The following is an 18,832-nucleotide window of genomic DNA, read 5'->3' as shown; positions in this document are numbered from 1 at the left end:
GTGACAGGTAAATAGAATAAGGGTAAAGTGCCAGATAATGAGATGCCAACTGTGTAGGATGACAAATGTGAAAAGAGTAAGGTGTCAGATGGCAAATGCAAATGATGCAGCATTTAGGTTGAGTGGGAGTGCGGGTGTGAGGAGGAAATCAGGCCCAGTGTTGGGTTAGGTTCAGTGATAATGGGAACTGCAGATGCTGGAGAATCCAAGATAATGAAATGTGAGGCTGGATGAACACAGCAGGCCAAGCAGCATCTCAGGAGCACAAAAGCTGACGTTTCGGGTCTAGACCCTAGGCCTGAAACATCAGCTTTTGTGCTCCTGAGATGCTGCTGGGCCTGCTGTGTTCATCCAGCCTCACATTTCATTCTCTTGGGTTAGGTTCAGTTCCATTTTCAATTTGCAGATATTCCTTCAGAGACTGCTAAAATATAGATTTGACAATATTGACAGCAATACTTTACCTTTTCCTATTACAATAATCTTAGATTTTTAATGTAAATTGAAATCTTTTTTGATTGCATAAAGGATTCAGTCACAAGAATCTATGGACTGCAGCCCTGATGTATCATTGAAGGCATTTTTGTTTATAAAGCCAAATAAGGACAAACCCTGTGACCCTGCACACTCTCATTTCTTTGACATGAGTAAGGGTAAGTAGAGACCGATATTCCCACTTACCAAGACTCCTACTGAGAACACAAAAACTGACAATGTGTTTCCATATAAAAGGTTTTTATTCCTCTATTGTATGTTCAATTGAAACATCTTTTTGTGTGTAGAAACAAACGAATTTGGCTGTTATGCGAATCTGTATTACATCTGATCCAGTTCAGTTTCAACCCACAGCACATTAGAGATATCTGGATATCTCCTTGCACAGCAGTACAAATGGCAGGATGCATTTTAAAGGAAGGCTGGAAACTGAGGTTGACCTCAATTAATAGGAGCCTTTTTGACAGTCTGTTGCTTTGAATATAAAGAGATGAATGAGTGGGCAGAAACATCCACATGGCGTGTAATGTGGGTAAATGTTTGGTTGCCCACTTTGGCAGGAAGAATAACAAAGCATAACATTGTTTAAGTACAAACTGCAAGACAGCACTTCACATACGTGGAGTGTGTAGGTGGTGGTGCAGGTGAAATCACATGAAGGTGGCCACATCACCTGGGGAAAATAAATCACAGGCTTTGTGCGGAAACAGCTTTGTTTTTCTTGGTTGTGCAATCTGTGGCAAATCTGGAGGGAAACACACTGCGGTTGGAGGAGCAGTGACAGGGTAGGTGGTGCCACTGAACAAGGCTGGTTAAGCAGCAGTGAGGGCAGCAGACCTGCTGGCTGAGTGAAGCCAGTCGTAGAGAGAGTCTGCTGGGTGATGTGAAGTCAGTGGCTAGAACAAGAATGGGAGGAGAAGCATGCTTGCCTACCAAGAAGGGAGATTGGGTAAGTGGACAGAAGGCTGTTGGCAGTGGGAGGGAGAGGAGATGGTGAGGAGAATGTAGAACATAGAACAGTACAGTGCAGTACAGGCCCTTCGCCCCTCGATGTTATGCCGACCTGTGAAACCAAACTGAAGCCCATCTAACCTACATTATTCCATTATTATCCATATGTTTATCCAATGACCATTTAAATGTCCTTAAACTCTTCTACTGTTGCAGGCAGGGCATTCCATGCCCTTATGACTCTCTGAGTAAAGAACCTACCTCTGACATTTGTCCTGTATCTATCACCCCTTAATTTAAAGCTATGTCCCCTCGTGCTAGCCATCTCCATCAGTGGAAAAAGGCTCTCTGTCTCACCCTATCTAATCCTCTGATCATCCTGTATGTCACTATTAATGTCACATCTTAGCCTTCTTCTCTCTATTGAAAACAGCCTCAAGTCCCTCAGCCTTTCCTCACCTTCCCTCCATACCAGACACCATCCTAGTAAGTCTCCTCTGCACCCTTTCCACTGTTTCCACATTGTTCCTATAATGTGGCAACCAGAACTGTACGCAATACTCTTAAGTGCGGCCGCACTAGAATTTTGTACAGCTGCAACATGAACTCATTGCTCCGAAACTCAACCCCCCTACCAATAAAACCTTACGCACCGTACGCCTTCTTAACAACACTGTCAACCTGGGTGGCAACTTTCAGCGATCTATGTACATGGACACTGAGATCTCTCTGCTCATCCACACTACCAAGAATCTTACCATGAGCCCAGTACTCTGTATTCCTGTTACTCCTTCCAAAGTGAATCACCTCACACTTTTCCACAATAAACTCCATTTGCCACCCCTCAGCCCATCTCTGCAGCTTATCTGTGTCCCTCTGTAACCTGCAACATCCTTCCGCACTATCCACAATTCCACTGACCTTAGTGTCGCCTGCAAATTTACTAACCCGTCCTTCTACGCCCTCACCCAGGTCATTTATAAAAATGACAAACAGCAGTGGACCCAACACCGACCCTTGCGGTACACCACTAGTAACTGGTCTCCAGGATGAACATTTCCCATCAACCACCACCCTTTCTCTTCCTTGAGCTAGCCAATTTCTGATCTAAACTGCTAAATCACCCTCAATCCCATTTAAATTAGACAACAGGCATAAATCAATACAAGTATTTTTTCAATAAGTGACATGAAAAAGAAAATGCATTTGCAAGTAATTAACTACCGGTGACATCAGGTCTTCCTGGCTTCAAGTTAGCCCATTCCTCCGTATTTTCTTCAGTAGCCTACTGTGGGGAACCTTATCAAATGCTTTACTGAAATCCATATACACCACATCAACTGCTTTATCCCCATCCACCTGTTTAATCACCTTCTCAAAGAACTAAAGAACGAAGGAGAAGCCAGTAATGTAAGAAAATGATGGGGCGATGAAAGTGACTGAAAAGAGGGAGGCCACTGAGAGGAGTTTGTAACCCAAAGAATGCCTGGCTAACTTGAAGCCAGGAAGACCTGATGTCACCGGTAGTTAATTCCTTGCAAATGCATTTTCTTTTTCATGTCACTTATTGAAAAAATACTTGTATTGATTTATGCCTGTTGTCTAATTTAAATACTGTAATGTCTTGGAAACTTGAGCTTTCCTTATGGCTAGTGGCTTTGTGTTCAGTGGAGGTATAGTAATTTTTGAGGATATTAATGATTTCTATGAATTCTGCCTCTGAAAGTCCAAATTTCCCAAATGTCAACAGAAATACAGGAAGTGATGTTAGTATGTGACTGCCTGTCATCGACTGAAGGTCTTAGTTTTAATAAAAAAGTAGCCCCTGAGAACAAAAAAGAATGTTGGACTTCATTGCAAAAGGTAGTGTAAGGAAGTATTATTGGGACTATATAGAGCATAGGTGAGACTGGAAATGAAGTACAGTGTGTGGTTTTTGCCTGTTACTTAAGAAGTGACATTCTTGCATTGGAAGTGCTTGAGAAGATTTCCCTACGCTGAATCCTGAGATGGTTACTGTGCTCAACCTTTTTTTCTAAGACTCCACCCTGTGCACATTCACCAAAATAACGGATGATCATATTGAAACATGCAGAGTTTTGACAGTGTAGGTGCTAGGAAGGCTTTTATCTCCTGTTGGGGAATTTAGAACTAGGAGACAGAATTTCAAAATAAAGGGTCTCCCACTTAAGACTGAGATGAGGAGGAATTTCTTCTCTTGGAAGATTGTTGGTCTTTGGAATTTCCTTCTATAGTGAGCACTGGAGGCTGAGTCTTTGAATATATTTGGGGATGAATTGGATAGATTTCTGATGGGCAAGGGAGTTGGTGGTTAGAGGGGGTGGACAGCAAGATGGAGTTGAGGCCACATGTGGATTGACCATGACCTTAGCAAATGATAATAGACTTAATGCACCAAATGGCATCCTCCTCCTCCTATTTCTTATGATTTTATATCACCAGTAGCGCTCTATGCGGCAAAAATGTCCATACGTAATTCCAGCAAAGCACTAATTGAAAGATTATGTTGCTTTATTGCTATACTGAATGTCACAATCTACCATAACTGTTTATTGCAGTACAGTATTGGTGATCTCTTTGCATTTATAGTGAACAAGAAAAATAAGCCCAAGACAGTTATTTTAAAACCTCAATTCTCTGAATAAATTAACATTTCTCATTCTGCAATCACCTCCCCCCACCACAAAAAAACAACCTCAGTAATTCTTGTTGCATTGTTGTATTGTTTGTTTGTTTGTCTTGTATGCCTGAGCATTTTCTTTGAGGTCAGTTACAATTATATTAGTGCCCAGAGTGTGCACTACATATCCATAAGAACACTTGCAAACTTACTTAGGAACAACAGCTATACATTGGTTGTGAGCCTGGGAATGATGCTGGAACTTGTAGCCAATTTATGTTCTGGATGCTCACTGACCAGGAACTTGATTTATAGCTGTCAGTATAAGGCTACTGCACGTAGCAAAGCAGACCCTTTTTACCTATTGGAGGACAGGATGCCTCTCCACATTTATATTGAAACCAAATCAAATTAAATTTGAAAATAATTCTTAGCAATATGATGAAACAAAGGAGTATCAGAGATAGTAGGAACTGCAGATGCTGGAGAATCTGTGATAACAAGGTGTAGAGCTGGATGAACCCAGCAGGCCAAGCAGTATCAGAGGAGCAGGAAGGCTGATGTTTCGGGCCTAGAGCCTTCTTCAGAAAATTTTCTGAAGAAGGGCCTAGGCCCGAAACGTCAGTCTTCCTGCTCCTCTGATGCTGCTTGGCCTGCTGTGTTCATGCAGCTCTAAACAACTAAGTATCTTGTGTTATAACATCAAGATGCTCTAAAGCCCCAATTGGCCAATTACATATTCCTGATTACAGTTGAAATATAGGGAAGTCTGACAACCAGCATGGACTCGACAAGACATCACAAAGCCCAAGAAGTTAAATGAGCAGGTTTGTTCATTGGTTTATAGAAAGTTGATTGAGGGAGAAATGTTGGCTCACACATCAGGAAAGCTCCTGTAATCATGTTCACACATGGGCCAGTAGATCATTTGTCTTCACCTGACAGCTTGGATGAAAGCATCTAAAAGACAGTGCAACCCTTCTTCACTTCTGGCCTGGGATGTCCGCCTGGATTATGTGCTCAAGTCTATGTCTTGAGATTTTGTTTTACAGTCTTTGGTTTGATGAGAGAGCAGTCAGTAAACAAAGGTTGGTACATAGGTTGTACAAGAGCAGAATTTTTCTGATTCTTGTCTACAGCGAGCATGTTTTTGAAAATTGCAGACAACTTGGCAAGAGTTTTTTGGTGACTCAGAAAATCCATCCTACTTGTATATCTGATTTTAATGTTCTTGTGTTAATACTAATCACAAGAACAGTTTGAAATTTCTCTACTTGCTGTTCTTCAGAGAGATTAGCATATCGACACAAGTTATTACATAATGAGAAGTAAGTGTGATTCTTTCAAGATTTAAAGCTGCACCAAGACAAAAATAAAGAAGTCACTCTCAAATTATTTAATAAATAATTCATTAAATTTGTGTCAAAAATGACCAGATAAGTTGATAGAAGACCGCTTGTTACATGCATTAAAAAAACTGTTAAGCATAAATCCGTACATTTGTGGCTAGAAATATTGTGTACATTATGCTTTGTGTAGAATGGTTTTCATGATGTTTGTAATATTCATGCTGTCAGTAATTTTTTGCTAGTATACAAAGCAGTTAGATCTGCTTGTTTAATCATGTGGCAGCAAAACTCATGGAATGCTTGAATTGTGACTAATGTTGCCTTTTCCTGCAGAATAGCTTTGGTCATCTTAAGATCAGCATCCTTCCAGCTGCATTGCATTTTTTTTGAAGAACAAAATTGTTAGTAATTACCAAGAGACTGAAAAATCAATGTTATCTTTTAATAGCAGACATGCATGAACATTTAAGAAGATATACTGCTATTGTCAAATCATTGTGATAGTAATTAAGCTCCTTGAATTCCATCTGTAAAAAAAAAAGGTGTTCAACTCTGCCTAATTGCCATTGAAGTACTCACTTCAAGTTTGGTCAATTTTAGCAAATAAAATGTAGACTCGATTGTAAAGCTGTATAAGGGAATATTGAATCAGAGATTGAGTTGGAGGAAAGAGTAGTTTGTACATGATAGCTTGTATTTTTTTCCCTTTGTTCGCTTGACAGTAGCTAAAAACTAAGAATTGCCTTGTTGATACAAAGACAGTTGAGTAAGTTAGATCCTCAAAGGGTAATTTTTGAGATGTTAAAGAATTTTTTTAAAAACTGCAACGTTTCTGGTTTGGAGTTATTAACAATTGATTTGAAAATACAGGGGAATAATTGCCTAGTTGTGGGAACAAGGTATCCTTACAATTGACAGTATAATGGATTCTGCATCTTTCTTACTAACATTTTCTGCAGGGACTGATGGGGGGGGTACTACCACAGCTGGCAAATCCTCATTTCTCAGGCGATATACATCGACTATTAGATTTATTGCCATGTTGACTACATCTAGTTACAGAAGCCTAGAATTATAGATTAACAGTGTCTGACTGTTGCAAATGGTAATCATTCTAAAGAGTTAGTACTGACATTATGTTGAACTTGACCTGTTTTGTTAATGTTACATGTAGTGTGCAGCGGAGACAGTGAGTACTACACTAGCATTTCCACTGAACACTTGCATTCTGCACAGCTCCTGTTTGTGCCATTTTATTCATTCATGAAACTTAGAACAGTACAACACAGCGCACGCCTTTCGGCCCACAGTGTTGTGCCGACCTGTTATCCTACTGAGATCAAACTACCTGCATACCTACATTTTACATCCTTGGTGTGCCCATCCAAAAGCTCCCTTAAACGTCTCTAATGTATCTGACTCCACTATCACTGCCAGCAGTGCATTCCATATGCCCACCACTGTCTGTGTGAGGAACCTACCTCTGGCAATGGGCATCACTCGCTGGGTCTGCTTTTACTACCTATCCCACATTTTCCTCGTAAAGGTGATGATGAGCTACATTCTTTAACTTTGCAGTCTGAATGTTGTAGGTACTCTCTCAATTATTAGGAAGGGTATTCCAGGATTTTGACTGAATGAGAATAATCAGGATAGTGTGTGGTTTGGAGGAGGAGTTGCAACCTGTTATATACTCCCCTTTTCCTTCCAGGTAGTAGAAATTGTAGTCCTGTAGAAGTTGTAGTACTGTAAGGTGTATCGAAGGATTCTTGATGAGTTATTGCACTGCATTTTGTAGATTGTACGTACTGCTGTAAGTGTGCATTAGTGGTGGACGGAGTGAATTTTGACAGTGTCGATTGGGATGCCAATCAGGCAGGCTGCTATGTTCTGGGCAGTGTCAAGCTTCAGGCAAGTGGAAGAATATTTCCTCACACTTCTAACTTGTGCACTCAAATGTTCCACGGGCTTTGAGGAGGAAGTGCATTACTTGCAGCAGCCTTTGACCTGCTGGTCTAGTCGCAGCACAGCAAACCTTTTATTAACTGGTATCTATGAAACCTGGAGTGTGCTGATTGATCAAATATTGCGGTTGATGAAGACGTCCACAAAATTAATGTAAAAACGCACACTAAGTAATGAATACTTAATGCAGTGGGTATACACATTACTGCTGTACTTTGTTTGCAGCATGAATCACTTCAATAATAATGCAACTTTGCCTTAAATAAAACTTGCTGAAGGAAAGCCTTGTCACTGATACTCTCAATTGATTACTGGGACATTGTGGTAGATCATGGTTTTTTTAAGATAAATTGATTCAAAATTTAATCAACTTTGATATATTGTGTGGCCATTTCATTGAACAACAAGTGTATTTACTTGAGGTAAATAACTTAAAACCTATAATAGTTGCACAGAATAATGCGATAAACCTCAAGGCATTCGAGGTGTGCAATTTTTGCTGGTTTATCGAGAGTGCCAACCCATACTGTGCCAATTAAAACAAAGTTTGCTGTATTTATGACTATTCCAGTTCAGTTTCTGCTCAATGGCAACTCAAAGAATGTTGACATTGGGTAAGTCAGTGATGGTAATGTCATTGAATGTCAAGGGACAATGGTTTTATTCTCTGTTTTGAAGATTGTCATTGCCTGGGAACTTGTGTGGCAAACTTTACTTAGCATCTGAAGTATCAAAAACAGAAAATACTGGAAAAACTTCGCAGATCTGACGCTGTCTATGGAGGGATCGTAGATTAAGTGTTTTGGGCCAAATGGTCCTTTTTCAGAACTGATTGTGGCTGGGAAAAGTTTGGTATATTTTCAAAAGAAAGGGCGAGGTGAGAGGGAAGGAATAAATGATAGGTAGAGATAGAGGTGAGAAAGAGAGGGGAAAAAACAGTTGGTCAAAGAAAGGAAATGGTAAAGGTTTGCCTGGGCAAACAAATAGCTGAAAATGGGGACCATTAGTGGCTGACAATGGGTTGTTTGTCATTGTAGTTCACTGAGAGGCCACCATCTGGTGTGTGGGCTAAGGACATGGAAGAAGGTGCTCAAGCCCTAAAATGATTGAATTCAATCCAGAGTCCAGAAGGCTGGATGGTTCCTAAGCAGAAAATGAGATATTTTTCTTCCAGCTTGTGCTGAGCTTCGCTGAAGTACTGTGTCGAGCCCAAAATAGATGTTGGCCAGGAAACACAGTGTGTTAAAATGCAGGAAACCAGAAGCTTGAGGCCATTCTGCTGAAGGGGTTTTGCAAAGCAGTTGCCCAGTCTGCACGTCATCTCCCCAGTATAGAAAAGAACACATAGTGAACAGCAGAAGTAACCATTTTGTCAAACATCATGCTGCTTGATGTCAAGGGCAGTCACCCTCACTTTGCCACCTTTAGTTCAGCACTTTAGTCTGTTTCACCGAGGCTGTAATGCAGTCAGGAGCTGGGTAATAATGGCCAGCCCGAGTCCAGACTGAGCATCAGTGAGCAGGTAATTGTTGAGTAGGTTCTGCTTGATGACACTGTCTACAACCGTTTCTATCACTTTGCTGATGAGAACAGACTAATACGATGGCAACTGGCTGGATTGGATTTCTCTTTCTTTGTTTCTGTAGAGAACATTCGTGGGCGATTTTCCACATTATGGGGCAGATACCTGTGTTGCAGCTGTACTGTTGCAGCCTGGCTAAGGACATGGCTAGTTCTAGAGCACAAGTCAATTGTCAGAATATTGTCGAAACACAGTCATTGCAGTAGCCAGCGCCTTTGGCTGTTTCTTGATACCATGTGAAGTGAATCCCATTGGCTGAATTGTTGTCAATGAAGAGACTCCACAAATATCCTCCTCCAGTGAGTTGTTAATTGTCCTCCATCATTTATGACTGGATGTGGCAGGACCGTAGAGCTCAGATTTGATAGACTGTTACGTGCAAGTAGTTGTGTTTTGTAGCTTCACCGAGTTGCTATCTCATGTCTAGGTATGCCTGGTACTGCTCCAAGCGTGCCATCCTGCACTTTTCCTTGAGCCAGAGTTTATTCCCAGGCTTGATGGTAATGGTTGAGTGGGGGATACACCATGTCATGTGGTAGTAGATTGTGTTTGGCCACAATTCTGCATTTGATAGCCTAAAACACTCCATGGATTCCCAGTCTTGTGTTGCTAAATCTGTTTGAAATCTATTCCATTCAGCATGACGGTAATGCTAGATAAATTACTAGTAATGTAATTGTACTTATTGCTATCCTGCAACACACCATCTTGTTAACTAAGAACTTTGCCTCTTCTGTAAAGATTTACAGTTGTGTCTGCTCTACTATTGTTCATTAAACAGGCTCGAGATCAGGAATTAGTGACAGCGACAGACAGAGGTGACATTTACCATGTGCCATTATAAGTGCAAGGCCAGAAATCACTCAACACCAGGTTACAGTCAAACAGGTTTATTTGGAAACAAACTTTTGGAGCACTGTTCCTTCTTCAGGTGTTAGTAAGAGAGATGGTATCAGACACAGATTTCATTAGTAAAAGATCAAAGGGCCACACCACTGAGATGTTTAGATTGAAAGGCAAGCTGTTTGGTTATATGAGTTTACCTGCATGTCTTCGTACCTAAAAAGACTGTACTGCAAGTTTAGCTGACTGGAAACAGGCCCCTTCCTGACTTTTCTTAAGGGACTATAAGGTAGTACAGATGGTGTGATATTTACCACAGTTTCTGCATCTGACTGGAGCGGAACAAGGCATGAATAGATGAATTCATTTTGTGATTCGGGTTTGCATAAACACATAACTCGAGTCTTGCAGAGAAGTAATTTGAGCTACATAGGAAGCTATACTTGTATATTCAATAAACACAATTGCGTTACTTTCTCTGGCAGTCATATTTCCCATGGTAAAATGAAAGACTTCTGGCAAATGTTTGTGTTTCATGATGCATATGCATCAGTGTAATTATTGAGCAGCAAATATATTATTAGCAGAAATTATTTGATCAATTATGTGTACAGCAAATGTACATTACAACTTTTTTTAAGTTTGCACTGATGGCCACAACTTAGTGTTGCTCTAATAGCCTAAGTACCATCATTTTAATTAACGTGACTCCATAAAAAGCAAGGATTAAAGATATAATTTAAAAACGTTGGAATACAAAAGTTATAATAGATTTTACTGGCATGATCAGCCAATTGAGCTGAACTGTTTCTCAATCTGAGTTTTTAGAGATGTTGTTCTGCGCACACTCATAAAACCATGTATGATTCTCTTAGGCTATACTTAGTATTGAAAATAATTGCTACTTTATTCTGTGCAATAACTCACATAGAGTACACCATACCTTGTCTTTGGAATATTTTACGATGTTAGTTTTCCTCACCCTTACTGACTCTTTCTGTTTGCTGAACTATCAGACAATTGGCTACACCCAGAACTATGTTTATATTTTTATAGAATACATGCTAATCAGTAAGCCTTTTACTTTAGCAATAGAACATAAGGACATATGAACCAGGAGCAGGCCATCTGGCCCTTTGAACTCACTCCACTGTTATAAGATCAAGGCTGATCTCTACATGGCCTCAGTTCCACTTACTCATTCTCTCACCATAACCCTTAATTCCTTTACCTTTCAAAAAATTCAATGAGGAAACCTCAACTACTTCACTGGGCAGGGAATTCCACAGATTTACAACGCTTTCGGGGAAGAAGTTCCTCCTCAATTCGGTCCTAAATCTGCTCCCGCCTAACTTTGAGGCTATGTCCTCTTGTTCTAGTTTCACCCTCCAGTGGAAACATTCTCCCTTATCTATTCCCATCATAATTTAATATGAATTGCAATGAATATAATCCCCATCTACTCAGTCTCTCCTCATCAACCAACCCTTTCAACTCTGGAATTAACCTAGTGAATCTTGTCTATACCCAGCGCTAGTGCATCCTTTGTCAAGTAGGGAGATCGAAACTGCACACAGTATACCCACTGACTCATGTGGTAGCAGGATTCTCGTTGCCCAGTAAATTCTCAAAAATGATATAAAGTGGGAATATTTTGTGCAGTCTCAATAATGTTTATTGAGGAATAAGGGAACTTAAAGGCATGGAAAAAGTACCTGGCTTATTCTTTTCATTGAAACAATTTCACTGCTTCCCTCTCTCAGCCATTATACTTCATGACTTCTCACCCTCAATGATTTTAAAAAGTATCACAACTTGTCATTTCCCTCTCTCCCTCCTCTGTATTCACTGTCCTCTTCTCCCTTAATCTCGCTTATCAAGTAAACTCCTCAAATCCTATTCACAGCCACATTCTTGATGTTGCAGTCTCATTTTTTTGTCAGTCCTTCTTTGTGTCACTCCACCCACATATTCCTTCCACACCTCAACCTTGCCTCTTTCTGTATTCATCTCAGATAAAATACCAGTGGCTACAACAGCAGGCCAGAAGCTAGGAATCCTGAAGCAAGTAACTCACCCCCTGACTCATTAAAGCCCGTCCACCATCTATAAGGCACAAATCCGGAATGTGATGGAATACTCCCCACTTGCCTGGATGGGTGCAGCCCCAACAACACTCAAAAAGCCTTACACTACCCAGGACAAAGCAGCACGCTTGATTGGCATCACATCCACAAGCATCCGCTCCCTTCACTACCACCGCTCAGTAGCAGCAGTATGTACTATCTACAAGATGCACCTTAGATCCTCACACAGCACCTTCTAAACCCACAATAACAAAGTGTGGGGCTGGATGAACACAGCAGGCCAAGCAGCATCTTAGGAGCACAAAAGCTGACGTTTCGGGCTTAGACCCTTCATCAGAAATGTGGGATGGGGAGAGGATTCTGAAATAAATAGGGAGGGATAGAGGAGAAGATAGGTGCAGAGGAGAGTATGGGTGGGGAGGTAGGGAGGGTATAGGTCAGTCCGGGGAGGACGGACAGGTCAAGGGGGTGGGATGAGGTTAGTAGGTAGGAAATTGAGGTGTGGCTTGAGGTGGGGGGAGTGGATAGGTGAGAGGAAGAACAAGTTAGGCAGGCAGGGATGAGCTGGGCTGGTTTTGTGAAACAGTAGGGGAGGCTCCTGCCCCACCAAACTCATCTCCGCCTATCTAGACTCCATTCTCTCCCCCTTGATCCAGGAACTCCCTACCTACGTCTGTGACACCTCCCACGCCCTCTGCCTCATCTAGAACTTCCAATTCCCCGGTCCCCAAAACCTCACTTTCACCATGGATGTCCAGTCCCTGTACACCTGCATTCCCCATGCAGTTGGCCTTAAGACCCTCCGCTTCCTCCTGTCCCGCAGACCCAACCAGTCCCCCTCCACCGACACCCTCATCCGCCTAGCCGAACGCATCCTCACCCTCAACAACTTCTTCTCTTTCGATTCCTCCCACTTCGTACAGACAAAGTGGGTGGCCATGGATACCCGCATGGGCCCAAGCTATGCTTGCCTCTTTGTAGGTTATGTGAAACAGTCCCTCTTCTGTACCTACACTGGCCCAAAACCCCATCTCTTCCTCCGTTACATTGATGACTGTATCGGCGCCGCCTCATGCTCCCAAGAGGAGCTCGAACAGTTCATCCATTTCACCAACACCTTCCACCCCAACCTTCAGTTCACCTGGGCCATCTCCAACACATCCCTTACCTTCCTGGACCTCTCTGTCTCCATCTCGGGCAACCATCGAGAAACTGATGTCCATTTCAAGCCCACTGACTCCCACAGCTACCTGGAATACACCTCCTCCCACCCACCCTCCTGCAAAAATTCCATCCCCTATTCCCAATTCCTTTGCCTTCGCCACATCTGCTCCCAGGAAGAGGCATTCCACTCCCACACATCCCAGATGTCCTCGTTCTTCAAGGACTGCAACCGCCCCCGCCCCGCGCTGATCGAGAATGCCCTCGACCGTGTCTCCCACATTTCCTGCACCTCATCCCTCACACCCCGCCCTCGCAATAACTGCCAAAAGAGGATCCCCCTTGTCCTCACATACCATCCCGCCAACCTCCGGATACAACGCATCATCCTCCGACACTTCCGCCATCGACAATCCAACTCCACCACTAAAGACATTTTTCCAACCCCACCCTTGTCTGCCTTCCGGAGAGACCACTCTCTCCATGACTCCGTTGTCCGCTCCACACTCCCCTCCAACCCCACCACACCTGGCACTTTACCCTGTAGCTGCAGGAAGTGCTACACCTTCCCCCACACCACCTCCCTCACCCCCATCCCAGGCCCCAAAATAACTTTCCACATCAAGTAGACGTTCACCTGCACATCCGCCAGTGTGGTACACTGCATCTGCTGTACACAGTGTGGCTTCCTCTACGTTGGGGAAACCAAGCGGAGTCTTGGGGACTGCTTTGCAGAATACCTACGCTCGGTTCTCAGTAAACAACTGCACCTCCCCAGTCGAGAACCATTTCAACTCCCCCTCCCGTTCCTTAGACGACATGTCCATCCTGCGCCTCCTGCAGTGCCATAATGATGCCACCCATAGATTGCAGGAACAGCAACTCATATCCCGCTTGGGAACCCTGCAGCCCAATGGTATCAATGTGGATTCAACCAGCTTCAAAATCCCTCCCTCCCCCCACTGCATCCCAAAACCAGCCCAGCTCACCCCCTCCTGCCTAACCTGTTCTTTCTCTCACCCATCCCCTCCTCTCACCTCAAGCCACACTTCCATTTCCTACCTACTAACCTCATCCCGCCCCCTTGACCTGCCCGTCCTCCCCGGACTGGCCTATCCCCTCCCTACCTCCTCACCCATACTCTCCTCGCCACTTATCTTCTCTTCTACCCATCTTCAGTCCGCCTCCCCATCTCTCCCTATTTATTTCAGAATCCTCTCCCCATCCCCCATTTCTGATGAAGGGTCTGGGCCCAAAACGTCAGCTTTTATGCTTCTAAGATGCTGCTTGGCCTGCTGTGTTCATCCAGCCCTACACTTCGTTATCTTAGATTCTCCAGCATCTGCAGTTCTCATTAGCTCTGATCACACCTTCTGAACCCACAACCACTTCCATTTTGAAGGACAAGGATAGCAGACATATGGGAACCCCACCACCTCCAAGCTCCTCTCCAAATCACTTAGCGCCCTGACTTGGAAATATATCGCCGTTCCTTCGCTGTCACTGGGTCAAAAACTTGGAATTCCCTCCCTAATAGCACTGTAGGTCAACTCACAGGAAGAGGAATGCAGCTGTTCAAGAAGGCAGCTCACTACCACCTTCTGAAGGGCAACTGGGGGTGGGCAAGAAATGCTGGCCCACATCCCACAAATGAGTTTAAAAAAAATTCCTGCAATTCACTTACAACTGTGCTTTTAAAATCTAAACTATGTAGTCTTGGGGCCAGTTTTCCCCACATTTCTGCAGTGACTGATTTACTCCAATGCATTCTTGTTTGTGCCAGTAGACCCATAACTCCCTCTCACCCTGGCTGTTATCCCCCTCCCCCATATTGTCCTCCTCACCATTCCCTTCCTTTGAAACATGCATGCTTGTCCAATTAGTTTAGCTGTCAATGACAATGTCTGTTTAGACTTACTACATAAAGTAGTATCAGGCCTTCCTGTCATCTGTTGAAACTGCTCACTGGTCCAGAATTACTCTGCAATGCAAAGATAAACCCCAACTTTTCTGAACTGGAAATCATTTTCTTAAAATTCTGAATAAAAATGGAAAGAACTGTAGATGCTATAAATCAGAGACCCTTCTGAGGAAGGGTCACTTGACCTGAAACATTAACTCTGACTTCTCTCCGCAGATTGTGCCAGAGCTGCTGAGTTTTTCCAGAAATTTCTATTTTTGTTCTTATAACCAGCAATTAGTACAGGTCATGGACTTAGTTAATGCCTAAGGTTCAGACCTTCAAATCAGTTGGTTCAAAAGCTTTCACTCACCTTAAACCTGAATAGGTGTCCTTCTCAAATTTATCTCCCCTTCTGGTGGAAATATAGCAAACGTTAGTTAGGTCATAGCTAGAACCTTTGTGTGCAGTACTGGAATCCACATTTTAGGACGGATGTGATTGAATTGGAAAAGGTGCAGAGGAGATTGAATAGGATGTTGCCTGTGTTACAAAGTTTCACTTATGGACACAGATTATATAAATTGGTGTTACTTGCCTAGGAGCAGAGGAGACTGAGAAGGGGAGAAGAGCAGGTATAAAATTATGAGTGACATAGACAGGTTTGACCGGAAGAAAATTTTCCCTTGCTGGAGGGATCAATGACTGAGAGTATGGTTTGCAGGTAAGAGGCAGGAGGTCTAGAGGGAATGTGAGAAAATTGTTTTTCACCCAGATGTTGGTGTGAATCTGGATCTCAATGTCCTTAAGAGTGGGAGAGACACAGACCCTCCCAGCATTGAAGAAGTGTTTAGATGTGCACTTGTGATGTCAAGGCATACGAGGCTATGGGCTAAGTGCTGGGAGATGGAATTAGGAAAGTCAAATGCTTATTTTTGACTGGCACAGACTTGATGGTGTTTTTCTGTTCTGTAGACTGCTTAGACACTGTGGTCTCTCTGAGCTCAAGATCTTCCCGTTACTTCTTTTTGACACTATTTCCACTAAGCTGCTGACCAGCAACTTGCTTTCTGGTCTGCATTTTAACACATACTGTTAATGGTTCTTTACTGTTCCTGTCCTTTGAAATATACTGTCATTACATGTCTTTACAAAACTAACCCTTGATCCCCATTTCACCTACAACTGTCCTGTGCTTGCAGTTGTGTTGTTACCTCCTAAATCTCAATTCAGTTTTCACAGAGCTCCATGTTCAAATTACATCAGTCTGGTCTCCACTTTCATCCCAAACATGAAATGGCCCTTAGCAAACGCACAATTATCTGACGTCACAGTGACAAAAGTAAACTGTTCCTCCTCATTCTTCGCAGCCTGCTGCAGCCTTTTGATGTGGTTGCATATGCCATCCTCTTCCATAACCATTGTATCACTTTCAGTGGCTTAGCCTGCCATTCTCGCATAATTAACTGCAGTAACCAGTAAGGCTCTATGCTGAGATAATAAAATGTGAGGCTGGATGAACACAGCAGGCCAAGCAGCATCTCAGGAGCACAAAAGCTGACGTTTCGGGCCTGGACGAAACGTCAGCTTTTGTGCTCCTGAGATGCTGCTTGGCCTGCTGTGTTCATCCAGCCTCACATTTTATTATCTTGGAATTCTCCAGCATCTGCAGTTCCCATTATCTCAGGCTCTATGCTGAGCTGGCTTGTATTTCTCATCTATGTGTTGCTCCTGCTTTTGTTTGAAAGCAGCAGTGTTAATTTTCACATGTATTGCAACCAGTTTAGCTCACTGCCTGGTTCCTTTGCTACTGGTAAATTACCAGACTGCAGAAATACATTTGTGATCCCATATCTGTGTCATAAACAAAAACAGCTTATTTGAAATTTTATACCATCAGGATTCACTCCTCTTCAGCTCACTTGCTGACACTTTGTTGTGCTGTTGTTGCTTCTACAGTTGATTAATTCATATATATTTGGCTGGTCCTCCACATTCTATCATCTAAAAACTTGAGTTTGTCAGAGATTTTGTTGCCAACAGTCTCTTTCATCTATTTCTCCTGTGCCCAATAACTGGTAAAGGTTCTTGGCCAAGCAATGCCTCAGTTTTAAAATCCACACCCTGGTTTAACACTTCACGTGGTCTCAGCTGCTTTTTTTCTCTTTTAAAATCCTCCAGTCTCTCAACACAGATCTTTATGCTCATTTAATTCTGACCTCTGAAGATAACCTGTATTAATTGCTCCACAATGTCTTTAGCTTCCCAGGTCCTAAGATCTGTAATTCCGTCCCTAAACGTGTCAGCCCCTCTATTGCTGTGACTCGTTGAAGATAGTTTTGACCAAGTGTTTGGTCAAATATTTTCTTACCTGAGAAAATATCAGGCCATATATTGAGGTTAGTTGGCTCGTCGAGCTGGTTTGTTGTTTCGCAGACATTTCGTTACTATGCTTGGTAACATCCTCAGCGCAGCCTCTGATGAAGCGTTTGTGTGTTTTCCCGCCTGGTTTATAAACTCTGGGGTCCGTTGAGATGGATTGCCTCACTTCCGGGTTTCCTCTGCAGTGGAATATATATCGGGGTGAGTTCAATGTGGTTATTAATAGCCTGCTTTGTGGAGTGCCATGCTTCCAGGAATTCTCGTGCTTGTCTCTGCCTAGGTCCCAGGATATTGGTGTTGTCCCAGTCGAAGTGGTGGTTCTCCTTGTCCATGTGATTTAAATGAGTGAGTACTGCTCATGTCTTTTTGTGGCCAGTTGTTGTTCATGTACTCTTGTTGTTAGTTTCTTTCCTGTTTGTCCGATGTAGTGTTTCTCGCAGTCTGTGCAGGAGATCTTGTAAATGGCATTGGTCCTGTCCATGGCAGTGAGTGGGTCTTTAGTTTGAGTCAGCACTTGTTGTAGGGTTGATGTGGGTTTGTGTGCCAGCCACTCTGATGTCCAGCGGTTGTGGAAGTTTTGTGCTGAGTTCTGACATGTTCCTGATGTAGGTTAGTATGATGAGTGTGTCGGGGCATGTAGAATCTTTCTGCTGTTCCTGTAGGCATCTCCTGACCCAGTTCTTTGGATATCCATTATCCTTGAACACTTGGAAGAAGTATTCCTCCTCCTCGTGGCATAGTTCCGTGTTGCTGCAGTGTATTGTTGCCCTTGTAAGCGGTGTTTGCACGCAGCTTTGTTTGTGTGTACTGGGATGGTTACTATTGAAGTTCAATACCTGGTCTGTGTGTGTGGCTTTTCAGTGTACTTTCGTTTGCAGTTCCCCATTTGTCTTGTTCAAAAACAACTAGGGATGGACCATAAATATTGGCCAAGTCAGCAACATCCACATCCCATCTCCAGATGTACAGTTTTAAAAAAATTCTATTCAATTAAAGACTGAGATGAGGAGGAATTTCTTCCCTGGTGGCTATGAGCCTTTGGAATTCCTTGCCACAGAGAGCTGTGGGGCAGAGTCTTTGTGTATATTTAAGACTGAAATAGATCCTTGATCAGTCAAGAAATTGAGGGTTATGATGAAAGGGCAGGAAAGTGGATGTGAGCAATGTTTAATCAGCCTTGATCCTATTGAATGGCAGAGCAGGCTATAGGAACTGATTGACCTATTCCTGCTCCTATTTCTTGTGGTCTTATTAAAGACATTCTAATTGATTTAGCTTTTAGTTAAATGGATCATTTGCGTTAAATAGAATGCTGAATTTACAATAAAATGTCTTAAATGGAATCGTTCAACATTTGCTTTTGCACTTAACCACATTTTTAAAATGGTGTTAATTATTGATATCATGATAGACCCAAGACCCAGTTACCATGAAATCTGCTGAATTATAACCACTAGGAATCAACTTATAAATTCT

At 42.7% G+C, this 18,832-nt stretch overlaps 1 protein-coding gene across 1 annotated transcript in view; it reads left to right on the top strand.

Moving 5' to 3' along the window:
- Nucleotides 1-631: 631 nt before the first annotated feature.
- Nucleotides 632-18,832, top strand: part of LOC125451216 (chondroitin sulfate synthase 3) — a 161,331-nt gene continuing 143,130 nt past the window's right edge. Inside the window, exon 1 of the mRNA XM_059642649.1 lies at nt 632-653. The gene's annotated coding sequence lies outside the window, so the exon portion shown is untranslated. The remainder of the gene's footprint in view (nt 654-18,832) is intronic.

Source organism: Stegostoma tigrinum, chromosome 3, assembly GCF_030684315.1.
Source record: "Stegostoma tigrinum isolate sSteTig4 chromosome 3, sSteTig4.hap1, whole genome shotgun sequence".
Taxonomy (NCBI): Eukaryota; Metazoa; Chordata; class Chondrichthyes; order Orectolobiformes; family Stegostomatidae; genus Stegostoma; species Stegostoma tigrinum.
The sequence above is the reverse complement of the archived record's forward strand: the minus strand, read 5'-3'. Positions and strand labels throughout refer to the sequence as shown.